This window comes from Rattus norvegicus, chromosome 15, assembly GCF_036323735.1.
Source record: "Rattus norvegicus strain BN/NHsdMcwi chromosome 15, GRCr8, whole genome shotgun sequence".
NCBI lineage: Eukaryota > Metazoa > Chordata > Mammalia > Rodentia > Muridae > Rattus > Rattus norvegicus.
Genome location: NC_086033.1, coordinates 14,236,422 through 14,254,066, shown reverse-complemented (window position 1 = coordinate 14,254,066; position 17,645 = coordinate 14,236,422). Strand labels below are relative to the sequence as shown.

Sequence of the window (17,645 nt, the reverse complement as noted above, 5' to 3'; positions counted from 1 at the left end):
CACAGTCTCTAACCCAATCAGAGACTTGTCACCCTGAGGTGAGTGAAGGAGCCACAAGAGCTGTTCCATTCTTCTAAGACTGGATAGATGGGCAAGGCAACCTTGAAATTGTCTTTGAGTGTTTGTGTTAGCAGGTTACAGAAGCCAAAATCAGCAGTTAGTCACAGCACAACAAGCAATGGCCATGGCTGCACATTTCTGGGTTGGGCTTAAGGAATCAGTGTTGTTGGAAACTTACTGTCCAGAAACTTGAATAAGAAACAAATGACTACTAGGTATCAAGATGGATGACGGGCACAGAAAGGATTTTCTTTAGCCATCACAGCATCTTTACTGCAAAGTTCTGAGTTTTGTTTGAGAATTTTATACAATGTCTAGGGAAATGAATGAGGTTCATTGTTACCTTGACCTAAAGTATTTATGAATGAAGGGTTGCCATCACTTTTAATAAAGAAAAATATACTAGTCATGCATATGGTCTCCTATATAAGCTGGACTGTGACCCTCCCAAATGCTTACACCAACAGGTCTGAGAATATGCAAGTCACTAAGTATGCAAGTAGGTTTTCTACAGAAGTCTCTGAGCTAAAGTGAAGCCCTTATAGTAGGAACTCACTTCAGCATGACTGGAATCTTCATTCGGAGAAAGACATTGAGGTGTCTGCAGGAAGGCCATGAGGGAAGGAGGCAGCCGAGGACACTGATCCATGAGCTGAGGAACAGAGGGAGTCTTGAGAAAGAACCAAACCTCCAGCACCATATCTTGGACTTCCAGCCACCAGAGAAACTATGGATTCGTGTCCTAAAAGCCACTGGAAACATGGTGTCATGCTATGGCAACCCCGCTCTCCTAGTGCTATCAACAAGCTGCATATTGTTAAGTGTGGAAATGGAGGCATCAGAATGGAACTTGGGTCCTCTCCAAGCTTACATGACTCGTGGTTTTACCTGCTGCATCATCCCAATGGCTTCCAAACCTAATCTAAAATGAAGACCCCAGTATTCAAGCTCACTATGATGTAATGTCCAATATGCTACCTTTTTGTTAATATTAAATGTCAGTATTTGGTGGTTTAAGGTAAAGGGATATTGTCCCTTCAAAAATCTGCCATGTTGCTATTTTGATCGGATGTAGTTGATATAGTTGAAATTGTAACATGCTCTTGCTGTTTTTGAACTCATAATCCTCCTGCCGTAGCCTTCTGAGGCTGATGGTAACCACACCAACACAGCTATGCCCATTTTTGTAGAACATTTTAGCTTTGTTTCTTATCAATATACAAAATTCTGCATTTGGTGTGATCTAGGAAAGACGGTAATGAGTTTTCTCATTTTCCTGTGAAACTCAAAGCTTCAGAAAGCCAAAACTTTTCCTTCCCCTTTCTAATTCCAGAACCATTTTGAGAAGAGAATTCTGGTTTGATGTTTTGGGTTAGCTCATTTGAATCTTAGAACAAAATTGGAAAGCTGTCTGTGCATCTCTGCCCCTAAGGACTGCTTGTGTTCTTTCTGGGTTTTGAAAGTCAAAGAAATCAGCAAATGGCAAAACAGATGAGGGAGACATGGAGTAAGTGATAAATATGTAGTTGCCACATGGACTGTGTATTAATCCCCGTGTCCCCTGATAGCTCTCCAATGGGAGCCAGTTCTTTGTCCTGGAGAAAATCTAGCTCAAGTTGGGTACAATGGTGCTTTAAAATCCTTTTTTCATGACTTCATTTACAAAACCAGGCCCTTGAGGGCATTCTGAGAGGATCGACTCTGCCTAGGGTTCAGGATTTCTTTAATCCTTTGATCATCTGCTAGTTGAATTTAAAAATATATATTGACAAGCTGTCCAGTGTGCCAACAAAGGCTCTGATGGATCTGCACTTTGCTTCAGGAACTCGGGTCTTTAGTAGTCTGAAGAATGGGACTTGTGCTTATCCAAATCGTCTACTGGAATTTAGCTGTGGCAGCTGTACATAGTGGTGTTGGAAATGGTCAGCTAGCATGTGCTCTTTTGTGTAGAATTTGCAGGAATCTCTGGAAATGCCTATGTAGGGGAAATTTTCAAACTAAACCTCGTAGTACTTCATGTATTACAAAGTGAGTGATTCCCCCTATCCAGGAACTTTGAGGCTGTTCAGAAATGGCTCAGGTCCCTGAGGAGAGTAATGGGGGACACTTTGTACTATCAGATTGAATTGAGAACCTGTAATGATTCAGTGGATCAGAATACTAACATATAAATACTATACATTCAAAAGCTCAACCTGGATGTTGAATCAGAATTTAAACAAACTCATTTTGACTGGGCGATCAAAGTGTTTTTATATTGAATGCTTAAGTCCACCATAGTTTCTTGTTAAGCCTCTGGGCATGCCTGTGAGGATGGTCTAGATAGGCCGTGATGGTTTGGGATCTGGAACTAAATAGAAGAGGAAAGCCAGCTGTCTTAGGTTTACTGTTGCTGCAATGAAACACATAACCAAGAGCAAACTGGGGAGGAAAGGGTTTATTTGGCCTGCACTTCCACAGGAATTCAGTCACGGCAGGAATCTGGAGGCAGGAGCTGATGCATAGGTCGTGAAGGGCTTGCTGCTTACTGGTTTGCTCTTCATGATTTGCTCGATCTGATTTCTTATAGAATCTCAGACCACCAGCCCAGGGATAGCACCATGCACAATGGACCCTTTCCTACAAATCACTAGTTAAGAAAATGTCCTACAACTGAACCTTTTTTTTTTTTTTCCGGGGCTGGGGACCGAGAACCCAGGGCCTTGTGCTCTCTAGGCAAGCGCTCTACCGCTGAGCTAAATCCCCAACCCCTTCTACAACTGAATCTTATGGGAACATTTTCTCAACTGAGGTCCCGTCCTTACAGATTAGTTTGTTTGAAGTTGTCTCAATTTAACATAAAACTAGCCAGGACACCAGCTGAATACTAATGCTCATATTTCTCTGCTTCCTAATTGTTATCTTTTTTTTTTTTAACAATTAGGTCAACTTATTTAAACAGTTGACTTAGGTATCTGCAATGGTGACTTCAACCTCCACTCCTGGCTCAATACTGATAGAAGTAACAATCTCAGAAGGTCTATGTAAATCAATGAGTCACTCGTGGATCCTCATCTGGAACCTTCACCACAAGGTGTTTCTCTGTGAGTCTCAGTGTCTTGGGGTGCATGAGCACTGGTCCTTTCACTTTCAGATTCTTCTCCTTCGTGCCCCTGATCAAACCCACACAAACCTTCTTCAGCGACTTCGCTTTGCAGCTGGTGAGCATGATTCAAATTTAGTAAATATCTGCTTCGGGCTCCACAGGTGTCTTTCCAGCAACTGAGGCACAGCCCCTCATCAGGAGTAACAGCCATGAGTCAGGACTGAGCAGCCTGGGCAGAGCTCCATGGCATGCATCACCAGGTCTCAGAAAGACCCTATTGTTAACTTAGTGTGACCAGCTGCCTCATGCTGCTTTCCTCACTCTTTGCACACCGTGATGAGTCAAACTCTGAGACAAAAATAAACCTTCCCCTCCTTATTTTTTTTTAAGTCAGATACTTTGTTCTATCAGTGACGAGAGTAATTAATACAGTAATGTCATTCAATCTTATTTTGAAATATGCCGTTTCGATTCCAACGTGTCCAGAATTATTCTCACTAACCCTGGCTTGTTCTTCAAAGTTTTCCATTGTGAGTGCCTTAAGTTACCTGGGAACAAGAACTTCATGAAGACCTCATGCTTTCTGCCTTCAACTTGACCTCTGTGCATCCCCCTACTAGTGAACAGCACTCAAAGCCTCAAATCTAGGAGTCAATCTAGCATCTCTTCCTATTTCCCTTTTTAATTCATCAGAAAGAGCCCATTTGGATGCTTGGAAGCAGCTCAAGTCCATCTTTTTCTGTCCACCTTGGACCCCAGTATAGACATTGCCATGCCTTGCTTCTCAAGAGAGTTCCCAGAGAGTCTTCTGACTTGGCCCTGCTGATCTCGCCACTCTCAAATCCGTTCTCTACTCAACTGTAAGTCATCTCACTCTGGTTTTAATGAGATCATGCCATTTCCTTGGCACACCTGGGAAAGACTTCCTTTTACAATCAGGATAAAATGCATCCATTGTTATTGTCTACACTGTCCTCCAACATGATATGCCTAATTGCCTATCTTCGTACATAATTAGGCTCCCCTCTACCACCTTTGCTTTCTTATGGCGTTTAGAAGGAACTGGTTATCTCTTCAGAGTCTTTGCATTTTCTGAACTTCAGCCCTGCTGCTGCTAGGATGATCTCACCCTCCGTCTTCTGACAATTAGATTATTCTCTTCAAAAACCTTTAGCTCAGATTTCAATTGACCAGAATCATCTTCAGACCTGTGGTCTAAAAGGACCAGGTGCATCAATTTCCGTCCCTTCCCCTTTGCTGATTAGTGGCACTAGCTACTGTTTCAAAATGTCCCTTGCTTTGTTTGATCATGCATATTAATTTCTGCAGTGTGGACTGTAGAGGAAATATTTTAATCAGGATTATCTCTAAAGTATAGAGATATAGAGATACTCGTAGGTAGTATATGCCTAAATAGTCACTTCAATATTGTCTTATTATTGTGATGTTTGTGGCAAAGCCCTATCTTACACTAATTTCCCTTATTAACAGCTAGCTTTTCAGTACCCATTCAGTAAGAGCATCTAACTTAACTTTGGATACATTGAAGGGAAAGGTTCATTCTTATGCTTTCAGCAAAAAGATTAAAATAAGACCTACCATTAAAATAATATTTTTGAGAACTTTATACATGACTGGAATACTATACATAATGTGCACATCTCCATCTTTCAACTATTCCAGTGTCACTATTGACCCTCAAATTTAAGATCTTCTCCTCTATAATTACTATTGTTTTACACACACACACACACACACACACACACAGAGAGAGAGAGAGAGAGAGAGAGAGAGAGAGAGAGAGGAGAGAGAGAGAGAGAGAGAGAACCTACTGAGTTGCTTATATGTATATGAATGTTGGGCTGACCACATGAGATGAAAAACCTAGCAGGGGACTCAATCATGGAGAAAAATTATTTTCTCTACCTCAGCAGCTATTTATTGCCTGTAGCTCTTTAGCTCAGGGTGGGGCCTTATGAAAAATTATTTCATTCATACTGACTTGTCAACTTATGCAGGTGTCATTTAGGCAACAATAGTGTTGCTGTTTCCTGGGTACAGCACCCTGTGATGTCTAGAAGACACTATCTTATAACAAACATCCTAGTTCCCTGGATCTTACAATCTTTCTGTCACTGTGATATTCCCCAAGCCTTGGGTATAAATATGGGTTGTGTTGTAGATGTACCAACTAGGGCTGGGTACTCCAAGGTCATCTAGTCTCTTCATCTTGACCAGTTATCAATCTTTGTAATAGTCTTTATCTGCTGCAAAAAGAAGCCTCTTTGAGATGGGGATGCTGATAAGTTCTTTGGGTTTTGTTCAGTTGTTTGGTTGTTTTTTTTGTTTTGTTTTTGTTTTTGTTTTTGTTTTTTGTTTTTTGTTTGTTTGTTTTTGCCAATTTGACAGCAGCTAGTGTCCACTGAGAAGAGGGACCCTCAATTGAGAAAATTCCTCCACCAGGTTGGCCTGTAGGAAAGCTTCTGGGGTGTTTTCTTGATTAATGATTGATGTGGGAGGGCCCAGCCCACTGTGGGTAGCCTCTCCCATGGGCAGGTGGTCCTTGATTGTCTAAGAAAGTAAGCTGAGCAAGCCTTGGGGAGTAAGCAGCCTCCACAGTTTCTGCTCCTAAGTTCCCACCATGCTTGAGTCCCTTCCTTGACTTCCCTCATTGATGGACTCTGATTGAGATATTTAAACCAAACAAACCTTTTACTTCCTGAGTTGCTTTTGGTCATTGTCTTAATAACATCAACAGAAAGCAAGGAGGACAAGGGGGGAGAGCACATATGTTTCTTGGCATAAGAATAACTATTTCGAATACAGTTAGAAACTATACAGAGTTTGGAAAATGGTATCAGTAGGTTCTCTTCTGGGGTCTGTGGCCCCTCCAACTGTTGTTCCACACTATTTTAGGGGAAACATGATAAGGAACTGATGATTGATCAACCAAAGTAAGGAAGTCACCAAATTGCAACGGGGAACCAATGAGTTTTATTGGGATTATCAGTGAGAATATGGGTGAGCAATTACTTAGAGTAGCAGAATTGACTTAAAAACTACAGAATTATCAAAGCCTACCACCCCAGCAAAAGCGAGAGCTCACAGAAGCTGGGACTTAGTTCTACTGCACAAAGTGCAAGCAGCTGAACAATTTGGAGAGTGCCAGTTCTAAGTGGTCCTTTCGGTTTAAGTCTTTTTCAGTCAGCTCAGTTGGGTTTCTGCTTCTTCTAGCAGCTTTGCTTGGCTGAAAACATGGCTTACTACTTCCTTCCAAGGGACTGGAGAGCCTACTGAATCTGGCCAGTTTCAGGGATTTTCTGGGGCTATACTGTTGCTTATGCCAGAACCTCAAGGAAGAAGCCCCCTGCAGGGTGGAATAGTTCACCTCCCTTTCCCATTCTATATCTTAAGGAGGGTCCCTCTTAGCTATGAAGTTTTATTTGTGGAGGAGACTGAAACATAACACTTGCCATGAATAACTGGCTATGTTTATCATTCAAGGCACACGTTCCCTCCTATTGAATGTCCCTTCAGTCCAATTGGAAAGCCGATAGTTACACCCAAGATTTTAGTACCACTCTTACATCAGTGGCAGTAGTCAGTCTGGCCACTGCCCTGGTCCATAGTTACAGTGGGGAAGAACTATTGATCGCTTTTCTCTCTTCGCAGCTTGCATAACATCCGATAGTATGAGATCTTCCAGGTCAATTGCAATTTGATTTCTCCAAGTCCTGTGTCCAAAGTGTGTGGTAACATCAATAGGGCCTTGTCAACAAGTTCTTAGAGGCAGCCAAGGGTAGTGGCAACAGCTCATACTGGTTTTAAAGTCTCCTGGACTTCCTGACTAATGACCGGAAAGGAAACAAATGCCACATGCTCTGTTTTATTTGTGGATCTGTGCTCCAAATTAATAGATTGGCATATGTGACCTAAATAGAAAAAAGAAAGAAAGAAAGAAAGAAAGAAAGAAAGAAAGAAAGAAAGAAGAAAAGCAAAGGGGAAAGGGAGTGTGTGTGTGTGTTCATATGCATGTGTACTCACATAGGCTCATACAGTCTTTACATGCATAAATAAGTAAGCATATTACTTTAAAGAGAGAGAGGTGCTGGGGAGGTAGTTCAGAAGTTAAGAGTACTGAGTAGTCTTGGAGATGACCAGGGCTTGGTTCACAACACACGTGGAAAAGTCAGAACCCTTGTTACGTCCAGTTGCATGGGATGCAACATCCCTTTTAGCATTCATGAGCATCGCATGCATTTAGTACACTTAAATGCATGCTGACAGAACACTCAAATGCATAAAATAAAAATGAATAAAATTAGAGAGGGGGAGAAGGGGAGATTTTGAAATTGAAAGTGAATACTGTTTCCACTATGTGAGTTAATGTCTCTTCGCGTCAAATTATGAAACATTCCATCAGGCAAATCTCAAGTATTCATCTGGTTATAACACTGAACAGCTACTACAGGCTATGAGGCAGGGGCATGCTTATCTCTCTGCTGGAAATGCTTTGCTCTGTTGCTTCTTCTTCCAAAATGAGTTTACGGTTTTCCGTAAGAGCTTTATGGATGCACGTATCAGCTTTAAAGTCATAGTTTGATCTCTTTATTGTTTGCCTTCTCAGCCAATACTTCTTATCCAAGGCGAAATGTTTCAGGTTAATGTCATGATTCTTAAAAAGTAGTGCCCATTTTTCTTTGCCGTCCAAAACTCCCATGTTCTAATTTCCATTGTAGTTGTTTTAGCACAGATTCAACTTGGCAGTAAAGGGAAAGTCATGACACATAGAACATTCTGGGTAATGACTCTACATTGTTCCACCCCAGTGAAAACCACATAATTAATGTTTTTGTTTAATAACACATATTCAGATTTCTGGAGCACCATGTCTTTGTAAAGTAGGTTCTGTGTAGCAACTAAAATGTGCCTCACTTCATTTGCTTCTTTTTTGCCGGTAGATTTTTTTTTCCAAAAAAAAAAAAAAAACCCACCCTTTTTATTATATAGTATACTGAAATAAAGATGTTAGCTCACCGCGCACGATTTCATTTAAGATGATAGGCTGGCATTTGCTTTACTGAAGCCTGCTATTGTCCCGAAGCCATTTTATTGTACCTTTCTAGGCTGTCAGTTTCACTTAAACCTGATAATTAGACTCATAAAGTAAGAGTTCTTTTTCTGTACCTTAAAGTGACTTCCAACAGAGGAGCCAGTTTCCTTTTAAAGCCAGACGTGTAAACTACATTTGTTTAAGCCTCGGAGGATGAGGGGACCGTGCGAAGCTGGTCATAAAAAGTCTCTTACTGAGACATTCAGGTGGAAATATAGGTTGGGTGTTGGTTTGTGTGTGTGTGTGTGTGTGTGTGTGTGTGTGTAACTCTAAAAAACCTGAAGTGTGCAGGATACCCAGGTTATTATGTGGGTGTGAGATCTGGACTCTTGCCCTCATCCTATAGCAAGTGTTTTTAATAGCAGAAAAAGCTTAGCTGGAGCCTCAACTTCTTTTCTGTAAAGCTATTCTTGAGTTTGGATGAGATGGCTCATTGGTATTTCATACAATTCATGATTTCCCGGTTATTCATGGTTATTCATTGTACTTTTACCCCAACCTCTCCTATCTACCTCCCACTGTCAAACTCCCAACTTCCTACAAGCCCTTTTCACATTCATGTCTTCTTGTTTTGCTTTGTGACTCATCAAATTCAATAAGGGCACTTAGTATGACCATGGATTCGGAACTACCATTGGAGCCTGGTGATATAATAATCAGGAATACAGCTGATGACAGTGACTCCCCCTCTCTCATTTAGCTGTAAAGAAAAAGTTTGTGTGTAAATGAATATGAGCAGGAAAAGTCGTATTTAATAAAGTAACCTAAACCTGGAAAGACAAATGCCAAATGTCTTTCTCTTTTGTCATTTGTGGATCCTAACTTCAAATCATATAGTCTATGTTTAACTGAGAGTATCTGTGGAATCCAGGAAGGGAGAATGGGGCTGTTTACAGAGGATGTTTTCAAGACGGAACAGTATGTAAAATAAAACTGGAGAGGTGAGATGTGGAGCACGGAAACGTTTAAGCAGAGCAGGGAACAGGAGGATAAGGGAGATGATGAGGTTGGAGGGGGAGGGTAACCAAAATGAAAGGTGACTGGAAAAGCCATGTGGGATCATAGCATCTGGTCAAATATTTTAATGTGTGGACTGATGTGAACATGCAGTTATTACTTGTAACCTAATAGTATGGTTATTTTATTGATTGCACTGAGTGACTGTAAAAGGCTGAACCAGGATCATTGCCTTGGGGGAATTGTTAGTCATGGTCATATTACATGATGCCATTATCTATCCAGCCATTTGGTTAAATATTTTTGGTATACCTGTTTGTGGTGTTTTGAATGAGAACCACCCTCACAGGCTCATATGTTTGAAGGTTTAGTGCCCAGTTAGTAGAACTGTTTGGGAAGGATTAGGAGGTGTGGCCTTGTAGGAGAAAGTGTGTCACTGAAGGGCAGGCTTTGAGGTCTCTGAAGTCCATTTCATTCCCAGACAGCACAGCATTCTTCACCTGCCCTCTGTCTTGTGTGTATGGATCAGACGTAAGCTCTCTGCTAATGCTCCCTTTCCCAAAGTATAGTTATTTAAGATCCCAGAATAGACACTTTAAAAAAAAGATTCCTTTCTCACTGGGAGCTCTTCTCTGGCCCTTTGTTTGGAGAAAGCAGACATTTGATGAACAGCCTTTGTCCATGCCTATTAGTGTTTCCAGCAAATAACAGGAGTAAGAAATAGCACTCTCTCCCAGTGACAGCAAGATGTACTTCTTGGCTTCAGACACTCCTTCTTTGCCACAGTTTGGGAAAGAGCTGTCAATAATGCCCATAAAAGATTGATATATTGTTTACTTGAAAAAAATTTAAAACACTGGACCATAAATTTCCTCAACAGCCAAACAACAGTACCTAGGACTATTGATGTGTTGACTAACTTGAACATGATAAATAATAATCGATATCTACTTCCTGTAGGTCTTCATACTATGTTATTTAAAATACATATACACTTATTATCAATAATTCTAAAATAATGTTCATCGTACTTTACTATACAATAGTTAAATATTTGTTTTAGACGACCTTCAATCATGTGATTAACAAGCTTATAAATATGATGGTAATAGAGAATTATCTTTGAAAATTAAATATATTAATACTAAACCACAAAGAGCAGATTGAAGTATAGATAAATCAAGTTGTTAAAGATATCGCATGGCATTTTTGGAAACCCTGATCCAAATACCTATGTGAGGACACTCAGGAAAACAATGTTTTCCTTAATTAGCTAACTGCTGGACAGGTACCTAATTTGAAGTCAGTCTTGGATGTGCAATCTTGTGCCTTAATGCATGCATGCACCGTTTCTTCTTCATCCTGGATGTGAAAGCTTGTGCCCTAAAGCACGCACTGCTGTTTCTTTGTCCTGGATGTGAAAACGTGTGCCTTAACACATGCACCATAGCTCCTTTCTACTTCTGTTTTTGCCTAAATGATTACAGAAAAGATTTGCATTACTGCTCAACATCCTAGGACACTTTATTGTAGCACTTTGAAGACAAGGCTGGGGTGTCTCTCCCTGTTGCTCCGACAACACCTAAGGACAGTACTATGACAAAAGGATGAGTGTAGAGGGTATATAGGTGGAGCATGATACCCCAAGTGGGCGGCTGTCCATGAAATACCACTCATCATCCAAAGGACAAGAGCCCTCCACAAATGTCATTTTCTTTTCATTCTAAATACATCTTTTTTGGAAATGCCATATAATTTACTGAAATTGAAATTAGACATTCTACTAATTACTAATTACTAATAATTTCAAATTGGGAAAAGGAGAAGTAAGGCAAAACAAATGAATAGAAGAGGAGAGGGTCATGACAGAATTTGTTGTGTTTTTTTTTAAATCTAATGTTTTTATCTTTATTTTCTCTAATACATAAATCATAAAGTACTGTGATAAATACTGAGAAAATAATTGTTTTGTACTTTGAGAATTATATTATCAAATGGAATGTAAAACTATAATTCATCAAATTACACATGAAACTGAAATTAATCAAAATACATTTGACACAATCTGATTAGCATACCAATAAACAAATGCTGATATCTGCATGCATATATACACATCATATGTTAAAGAGATGCAGGAAGATCAACTTCTCCTCTCTCCCTTCCTCAAAGCATCACAGCTTGCCCATTGTGTGCCACTTCAGGTTCTTGTGTCTAAACCAGTCAGTCTTGTGAGCAAACCTCTGCCATGGGTGGGTTTTGTCTCAGGAAAACAGTGTACAATCTCTCATTACCAAGAGTAGCTCTGGTGGTTGAAACTCTAAGTGTTATAATATTGCAATGGTCAAGCCTTTTTTGTGTGTGTGTGTGTAAATTTTTTTTTATTAACTTGAGTATTTCTTATATCTTATATACATTTCAAGTGTTATTCCCTTTCCCGGTTTCCGGGCAAACATCCCCCTAATCCCTCCCCCTCCCCTTCTTTATGGGTGTTCCCCTCCCCATCCTCCCCCCATTGCTGCCTTACCCCCAACAATCTACTTCACTGGGGGTTCAGTCTTAGCAGGACCCAGGGCTTCCCCTTCCACTGGTCAAGCCTTTTTTGTTTACTTAAGCTTTCCCATTGATTGTGTGTGTGTGTGTGTGTGTGTGTGTGTGTGTGTGTGTGTGTGTGTGTGTGTGAAGACATTCGCCAAATCTCTATTCTGTGTATGGGACTATGTTGGGTGCTTTGTATTGACTTTTTAAATAATAGCCCTATTGCTTCACCACACCCCTAATCCACTCTTATTTTGAAGTAGCGACCGAGGCTCACAGAAGGTAGGAAGCTCACTGAAGACAGCATGGCGTAACTGCTGAAGCTGGATTCATTTCAGGTTTTCCCTCACCCAACTATTGTGAAGTTATTTGGGGTAGGAGGGGTTCTTTTTAATTGTTATTAACTTTGTATGTGTGTGTGTGTGTGTGTCCATGCACGCACACATGTGTACATGTGTGTTCACTCATGTAGTGCCATGCATCTGATCTTTATATGATCAGAAGACAACTTACAGAAGTTGATCCTCTCCTTCCACCTTGTGGGTCTGGGGGATTGAACTCAGGTCCTCAGCCTTGTCAGCAAGCACCTTTACTGGCTGGGCCATCTTGCCTTCCCCATAGGAGGCAGTCTTGAGGAGAAAGGGTTTGATTTGAAAGTATCCCATCACCTCGACTGTGTCAGTTATTGATCTAAGCAATAACTACAGATATAAGCTTCCGTGGTTTAAGCCACTTCGAATTTTGTATTCTCTGGTATTTCCTGTACTTTACTTAAGTTTACTAATATCCTTTTTATGTCACTCCCTAAAAGCACAGTGAAGAAAGAGAGTCTTTAAATTCTTTCCAAATACCACACAGTGCTTTGTGGGTGATTACTCTCCCCATTTCCTACCTCCTCACTCCCTCCTACCATCTTCCCTCCAAAGGCTCTCTAAAGGATGTAAACATGAGAGACACCAGTCCCTTGTTATAAGAAATGATGAAAAATTGAAAACCAAATAACTTTCTACTTGAGCTATAACATTTTCTGTCTTAATATCACAGCTCAGAAAGTGTATGCCACAGAACTCAGGAACCACTGCCTTGAACTCTTCACATTGTTATGCAAATAATGGAGGAATAGACACGAAATTACCCAGCAATCTAGAAAGTTATTTTTATAATACTCAGCTTTTGACTAAAGAAACGTGAACTTGGCTGTTACTTTAATAATGTCTTTCACTCTCCCTATTGCAGATGATCTAATTTCTTTCTTTTTAATGCATATTAATTTTTATTTTATTTTTTATTAATTAATTATTTATTTATAAACCAAATGCTGCCCCTACCTCCTGGTCTCTCTTGCACAGTTCTTCCCCCATCTCCCTCCCCTTCACCTGTGAGAGGATCCCCCTTGGGGTATCCCCCAATCCTGGCGCATCAAGTGTCTGTAGGATTAGGTGCATTCTCTCCCACTTAGGCCAGAAAATGTAGCCCCAGGCTTCACATGTGCCAAGGGCCACAGACCACCCTGTGTAGGCTCCTTCGTTGGTGGCTAAGTCTCTGGGAGCTCCTAGGGGTCCAGGTTAGTTGACACTGTTGGTCTTCCTATGGGGTTGCTATCCCCTTCCTTCAATCCTTCCCCTAACTCTTCCATGGGGGGCCCTGACCTCAGTCGAATGCTTGGCTCTGGTTGTCTGTCTGTGTATCAGTCAGCTGCTGGGTAGAGCCTCTCAGAGGACAGCCATGTTATGCAAGCACAACGTAGTATCAGTAATAGTGTCGGGGATTAGTGCACACCCCTAAAATGGATGCTAAGTTGGGCCAGCCACTGATAGCCATTCCTTCAGCCTCTGTTCCATTTTTGTGCCTGCATTTCTTTTAGAGAGGAGCAATTTGGGGTCAAAAGTTTTATGAATGGGTTAGTATCCCCATCCCTCCACTGGGGGTGCTGTCTGGATGCTAGAAATGGTCTCTTCAGGTTCCATATCCCCACTGTTGGGCATTTTGGCTAAGGTCACCTGCATTGAGTCCTGGGAGCCTCCCCCATCTGGGACTTCCTAGAGATCCCTCCACCCACTACCCTGGGCAGCTACATATTTCCCTTCATTCTCCTGGTCCTCTGGGCCTCTCTCCTGTCTCTCCCCATGCCTGATTCTGCCCTCTTTCCCCTTTACCTCCCTTTTCGTCCCAGGTTCTTCCTTCCCTCTGCCTCCCATGACTATTTTGTTCCCCCTTCTAAGTGGCTTTGAAGCATCCTTATTTGGGCCTTCTTTCTCATTTAACTTCTTTGGGTCTGTGGGGTGTAACATGGGTATTCTGTACTTTTTCGCCAATATTCACTCGTCAGTGAGTACGTATGATGCATGCTCTTTTGGATCTGGGCTGCCTCACTCAGGATGATCCTTACTTAGAAGCTGTTTCCAAATGATGTAGGAGCTGAAGATTAGGGATATGTTGTTAAGAATTGACAGGAGGACAAGTTGACCAAAAGCCCTTTGTTATTCCTTTGGAGGAAACATTAGATATGCCATTTACTATTTTAATACTAGAAGCAGCCAATAACTGTAGAGAAAAACCAATCATGCCTCCTAGCCTCTCATAACAAGAAGCCTTGCAAAGACTGTCAAAGCCAAATGTCAGACACGTCAGAGCTTATGAGGAGAAGGCTGAGTGACATTGCCGAGGCTTTAAGTACTTCAGTGACGGGGTCTCAGGAAGGCATCTGGTTCTCCTGGACAGTCTAAGCTGCTTCAACAGTACTCAGCCAACACATACAGAGAGCAGATTGCAGATGAGGCACTGTGAGGCATGACTGTGCACAGCTGTTCCTAACCCTCACCTGACAAGTAAGTGAAACGTGCAGAGAATGGACACACTGCATTGTCTGTCAGGTGTCCTAATGGGCTTGCTCCCTCCGCTGTGAGGACTGAGCCGTATTGTCTTAGCACCGAAATCCAAAAAAACAAAACAAAACAAAAAAACAAAACAAAACAAAACAAAAACCTATGTCTTCGACCCTGTAGGAATCCACATGTGGCATTGCTGCCTGCCATCTCCCAAGGGATGGGGCAGTGCTGAGTTCTGGAGTAATGGCAAGGTGCCTGCCTTCCTTGTTAACAAGCTTTGTTTGAATCATTTAGATGGTAGCCCTGATGTTCCTGAAACCTGCTCTGTGCTTGTTTAATTATAATATAGTCTGGCACTTTGACATTTAATTTTCTTGTTTGGTTGTAATTATCTTCCATGAGAGTTGAGCAGAGTTGAATTATATTTACTTCCCTTAGCCCTCCCTTCCTTTCCTCACCCTGCCCCGCTTTACAACATGTAACTCTGACTATGACTCACCATGCAGGGATCAGCCTGAGTCCCAGGTGGATGGCCAGGGGTCAGGCCATGGCTCTGCCGCCAAGAGGATCGACTTAGTGGGAGCTGCTTATGCTCCTCAGGCAGTCGAACACTGGGCCTTGGACTGGGCTGTGACTCTCTCTCCCTCAGTTGCAATGGTCTGTCTAAGGTCAAAGGAGAGACAAAGTCCCTGCTAAGTGGCCTCTGCTCGGCTTTCAAATTCACCATTTTCTAAAACAAACTGCACTGACTCCTCAGAAATCTCATTCCTCTGGAGTCAGGCCATATCTGGTGCCACAGTTCATTTGGGACATCTGCCATCTTCTCAAGGCAGAGGCTGAACTTTAAGAGATGATGCAGGGTTTCAGAGTCTTACACTGTCTTCTATGTATACGTTGCATGTATGGCTTGCGTAGCCATCTGACTTGATCTTCACAACCCTCCTATGATTTAGTTATAGTCCTCACAGCTCTGTAATTTTCTGTGTGCTACCTTATATTCACTGCTTTTGTTCAAGCTTTGTGTGCAAGGATGCATATGCACATGTATGTGCGCATGCATTTGAAGGCCTGAGGTTGGTGTCTAGAGTATTTTCCAATTGCTCTGTGCCTTATTGATTGAGTCAGGGTCTCTCAGTTGACCCTGGAAATCACAAGATTAGTCTAGCTAATGAGCTTGCTTTGGCTATCTTCTGTATGTAGCCCTAGAATGATTGGCAGCTCCTGTGACTGTCTGGTTTTTATGTGGGTCCTGGGCATCTGAACTTTTGCCTTCCTGCTTGCATGACAAGTGCTTTATTCACTGTGATGTCTTTTCAGTCTTCAGTATTAAAATTTTAATCACTCTTATTTAAATACACGTAGAAATTCACGGCACAATTATGCTAGAATTCCACTGTGTTTAGAAGCAAAGGTTAAAGTCTGTGGATTTCTATTTTATAATGAGCTTCCTCTTTTTCCACTGGCATATCCAAATTAATCAAAATTGTAAATGCCACCAGCTTCTTCACTCGGACCTTGCTCAACACTTCGAGCCTATGTAAAAACAACTTTATCACAATAATTTAGTGTGGTTGGAACAGCTTGACTGCAGCCTCCTAAAGTGTACCTCATCCTTCTAGCCAACCAAAGAAAGTTCTGGAAACTGAAGAGCAGAAAGAAGAAGAAAGAAGATGAGAATACATAGTCAGGAATAAAGAAACCAGGTGGAGTCACCTAAAAGAGCTGCCTAGAGAAGAAGGGTGAAGAGATGGGAAGAAACTGCATGGCCTGAAGGGTACCCATGGCCTTGTAGGACGAATGGTAAATGTGCAGAAGTGTCTCCCGAGGAAGTGCAGGCAGCAGTGGTTGAAGTCCTTGAGAGTGACCAGTCTGGTGTGTTACAAGCCTGGTTTCCTAGGAAGCAGACCCCAGTTTAGTCAGAAACTGGATGGCCACCGCACAGAACTAGGAGCACATGATCAGTGCTTGAAATGGTCATGGGGAAAGACAGGGACCAGGAAAGGAAGACCGATGGCAGTACTGTCACAGAAGGTCCCACTGACCCTGCAGGCACTTCTGCAGGCAGGATCAAAGCTGCTGCCTGTTGAGACAAGGGGCGTGGCCTTTGGTGCCTGTGTTTATCATTGAATTGTTCTGGGAAGAGGAAGCACATTAGGGTAATTCAGTCTTCCATAGCCAAGTCTGTTGCTGGATGCTGAGGGAGTATTAGCTGGCATGCCCTAGCATACACTCACCTCTCAGATACAAACTGAACTCAGTTAATGTTCCTCATAATCCTGTGAAAAGTTTGGAATTATGTTTTTAAAAATACTCATTAATTTTTTGCATATGAATGCACTATGGCTGCCTTTAGAGACACCAGAAGAGGGCATCAGATCCTATTGCAGATGGTTCTGAGCCACCATGTGGTTGCTGGGAATTGAACTCAGGACCTCTGAAAGAAGAGTCTGTGTTCTTAACCGCTGAGCCATCTCTCTAGCCCCTGCAGGTATGCTTTAACTTATACTAGGTGGTACAATTCAAACCATGACCATATGTATATGGTCCTAGGATTTACCACTCTTCTCTCAGAAATGTAGCTAGACTCTCTCAAAGCCATTAATTGACATCTGCACAGTATAATTTCCCATAAGAGAAAGAGGGTAGAGGCAAATGGGTTTTGTCTTATTTTAATCTAACAGTTGGATCTTTTTGGTCTTTACATGATGAGATTTAGAATTTCAGCTACATGTGGGTTTTCATTTTTATCAAATTATGATCAACAAGGATAAAAATAATGAACCCTTTTTAGTTGCTGTCAAAGAAATTAGGAATAAAAGAATATGCTTTATGGAGTTCCCTCTTGTGTGGAGTGCATTATTAAACGATACCTTAAATTGGTGAAATACAAGGTTAGGCTCTATTTTAGTCAAATAACTAAAACCTTACCTTAAGCATAAAAAATGATCCAAACCTAATTTCTATACTAAGAAAGGGAAGGAGTGACGGTTGTTAGGGTCAATGAGACAGGTCAAAGAGCATTCGATGATGTAAGGTCTCTTAGATAGAATTGTCAGTACCTGTG

At 41.6% G+C, this 17,645-nt stretch overlaps 1 protein-coding gene and 1 pseudogene across 2 annotated transcripts in view; one reads left to right on the top strand and one right to left on the bottom strand.

Annotated features, from left to right (window-relative positions):
• Positions 1-17,645, top strand: part of Synpr (synaptoporin) — a 326,948-nt gene that overhangs the window by 76,742 nt on the left and 232,561 nt on the right. The window lies entirely within an intron of this gene.
• Positions 3,007-3,340, bottom strand: Rps20-ps5 (ribosomal protein S20, pseudogene 5; annotated as a pseudogene).